A 4,105-nucleotide genomic window follows, 5' to 3' on the forward strand; every position below is an offset into this window, starting at 1 on the left:
TAATAGTAATAGTAGTAATAATAATAATAATAATAATAATAATAATAATAATAATAAAACAGCAGCAAGCATTTATTACATTTTTCTTCTTTTTAGTAGTGGTCAGAGCAGGGAATAAGGGGGTACCACCGGTCCTCCTGTATGGGGCCCAAACCAGCAGATGGGCCCAGGGATCAGAGTGAATTGGATGTGGGCAGGGAGGGTGATCGGCACAGCAGATGGGGGGGGGGGGACAAATACTGGAACTGATCCCTTATATGGCTCTCTCTGCAGCACCCACCCTCCCCATGCATCATACATTTCCCCATGCTGCCCAAGCCCCACTACTGTGTCTAGTAGTGATATTATTATTATTATTAGTAGTAGTAGTAGTAGTAGTGGTGATATTATTATTATTATTATTATTATTATTAGTAGTAGTAGTAGTGATATTATTATTATTATTATTATTAGTAGTAGTAGTAGTAGTAGTGATATTATTATTATTAGTAGTAGTAGTAGTAGTAGTAGTAGTGATATTATTATTATTATTATTAGTAGTAGTAGTAGTAGTAGTAGTAGTGGTGATATTATTATTATTATTATTAGTAGTAGTAGTAGTAGTGATATTATTATTATTATTATTATTATTATTATTAGTAGTAGTAGTAGTAGTAGTAGTAGTAGTAGTGGTGATATTATTATTATTATTATTATTATTATTATTATTATTAGTAGTAGTAGTAGTAGTAGTAGTAGTAGTAGTAGTAGTAGTAGTAGTGATATTATTATTATTATTAGTAGTAGTAGTAGTAGTAGTAGTGATATTATTATTATTAGTAGTAGTAGTAGTAGTAGTAGTAGTAGTAGTAGTAGTGATATTATTATTATTATTAGTAGTAGTAGTAGTGATATTATTATTATTAGTAGTAGTAGTAGTAGTAGTGGTGATATTATTATTATTATTAGTAGTAGTAGTAGTAGTAGTAGTGATATTATTATTATTATTATTAGTAGTAGTAGTAGTAGTAGTGATATTATTATTAGTAGTAGTAGTAGTAGTGGTGATATTATTATTATTATTATTATTATTATTATTATTATTAGTAGTAGTAGTAGTAGTAGTGGTGATATTATTATTATTATTATTAGTAGTAGTAGTAGTAGTAGTAGTAGTGATATTATTATTATTATTAGTAGTAGTAGTAGTAGTAGTGATATTATTATTATTATTATTATTATTAGTAGTAGTAGTAGTAGTAGTAGTAGTAGTGGTGATATTATTATTATTATTATTATTATTAGTAGTAGTAGTAGTAGTAGTAGTGATATTATTATTATTATTATTATTAGTAGTAGTAGTAGTAGTAGTAGTAGTGATATTATTATTATTATTATTATTAGTAGTAGTAGTGGTGATATTATTATTATTATTATTATTATTATTATTAGTAGTAGTAGTAGTAGTAGTGATATTATTATTATTATTATTAGTAGTGATATTATTATTATTATTAGTAGTAGTAGTAGTAGTGATATTATTATTATTATTATTATTAGTAGTAGTAGTAGTGATATTATTATTATTATTAGTAGTAGTAGTAGTAGTAGTAGTAGTAGTAGTAGTAGTAGTGGTGATATTATTATTATTATTATTATTATTAGTAGTAGTAGTAGTAGTAGTAGTGATATTATTATTATTATTAGTAGTAGTAGTGGTGATATTATTATTATTATTATTATTATTATTATTATTAGTAGTAGTAGTGATATTATTATTATTATTATTATTAGTAGTGATATTATTATTATTAGTAGTAGTAGTAGTAGTGATATTATTATTATTATTATTATTAGTAGTGATATTATTATTATTAGTAGTAGTAGTAGTAGTGATATTATTATTATTATTATTATTATTTGTAGTGATATTATTATTATTAGTAGTAGTAGTGATATTATTATTATTATTATTATTAGTAGTGATATTATTATTATTAGTAGTAGTAGTAGTAGTGATATTATTATTATTATTATTATTATTATTTGTAGTGATATTATTATTATTAGTAGTAGTAGTAGTAGAAGTAGTAGTAGTCGTCGTCACAAAATTCTTCTTCTTCTTTTTTTAAATTATTATTATTATTATTATTGCTACTACTAGCATCATTGATATTTTATGATTATCTTTGATTTCTTAGATTTAATAAATTAATTATATGTATCTTTTAAACTGCAAGTACCCAAAAAAGTACCCACATTTCACCTAGCATCCGCCTTTTTGCAAGCTCTGTAATAAATAATACATTAAATAATATCAAAGATGATAATAATAATAATTATTATATTTTTATTTTTGTTATCACCATTAATACTATTTAATCAATCAATCAATTAATTATTTAATTGCATGTAACTTTTAAAAACCAAGCCATGTAAATACTCAAATTTGACTTGGTTTCAGCTGTTTGCAAGTCCAGTAATGATTCATTGATCATTTAAAATGAATAATAATAATACATATTATTATTATTGTTGTTGTTGTTGTTGTTGTTGTTAGTACTATTCATTATACATCACTATTATTTTTTAATTGATGGATTAATTACATGTATCTTTTAAAATTTAAGGCACCCAAATCTAACAGCCTTTTGCAGGCCCTGTAAAGCAGACATTAGGCTAAGAAAGGGAGTAGAAGCCTTAGGAGCCATATCAGTTGTGCTAGAGTGCTCATGTGCAGGGGCGGACTGACCATTTGGAAACTCTGGCACTGCCTGAGGGCCCGGGGTCAGTAGGGGGCCCCATGAGATGCCCCTGGTACCTTTTTCATAGGCTTTTTTGAGTTTGGGCAAGGACACAGGGGCCCCATGATCCCCTATTGCCCGGGGGCCCCATGAGTTGCCAGTCCGCCCCTGATCATGTGCTAACAAAGACCATGCTGTTAGGAGAAAGCAGAGTGACGGTGGGATGGGCTCATCAGTCTTCTACTTCTCCTTTCACTGTCCAGTCACAGACTGGGGGAGGAGTCAGACCTGTAGGTGCCATTTTATCTCAGAGCTGGATGGGCAGAAATACAAATCCTTCAGCAGGTAAACCATTCCTCATATATATATATATATATATATATATATATATATATATATATATATCTTTGGTGTATTTGGCTGTGTGCCCGGAGTTCAGCTTTAATTTTAATACAATTCTAAGTGCATTTACCGCAGTAAAAATGAGCACAATGGCACCATGCAGCTTTTATCGCATTCAGCTTCAGTGCATTTCCTCCATGCTCTGTTTCAGTGCAGTGCATTGTTTAGTTGCAGTGCAGTCATGCAGTATTTGTTGAGACTGATTCACTAAAGGATCTGAGAATAAGAAATTGTGAAATAATTCTGTATTATTGTATAAATTGTGCAAATAAATAAACGCATTCAATAATACGTAAATCCATTGGGCGATCATTGTGAAAAATTATGAAAATTATGTCAATAAATAAATTGGGTAATAATTGCTTGAAACTGGGTAAATTATGTCAGTAAATAAATAAATAAATACAATAAATAAAGTAAATACATCGGGCAATAATTGTGTAAAATTATGAAAATTATGTCAATAAATAAATTGGGTAATAAGTACCTACAATTGGGTAATAATTGCCTAAAATTGTGTAAATTATGTCAGAAAATAAATAAATACAATACATAAAGTAAATACATTGGGCAATAATTGTGTAAAATCATGAAAATTATGTAAATAAATAAATTGGGCAATAATGACCTAAAATTGGGTAATAATTGCCTGAAACTGGGTAAATTATGTCAGTAAATAAATAAATATAATACATAAAGTAAATACATTGGGCAATATTTGTGTAAAATTATGGAAATTATGTAAATAAATAAATTGGGTAATAATTACTTAAAATTGGGTAAATTATGTCAGTAAATAAATAAATAAAAAAATTAAGTAAATACATTGGGCAATAATTGTGAAAAATTATGAAAATGATGTCAATAAATAAATTGGGTAATAATTGCCTGAAACTGGGTAAATTATGTCAGTAAATAAATAAAATAAAGTACATACATCAGACAATAATTGGGTAAAATTATGAAAAGTATGTCAATAA

The sequence above is a fragment of the Staurois parvus genome, unplaced genomic scaffold, assembly GCF_062004578.1.
Source record: "Staurois parvus isolate SC_StPar_1 unplaced genomic scaffold, SC_StPar_1.0 ptg001184l, whole genome shotgun sequence".
Classification (NCBI taxonomy): Eukaryota; Metazoa; Chordata; class Amphibia; order Anura; family Ranidae; genus Staurois; species Staurois parvus.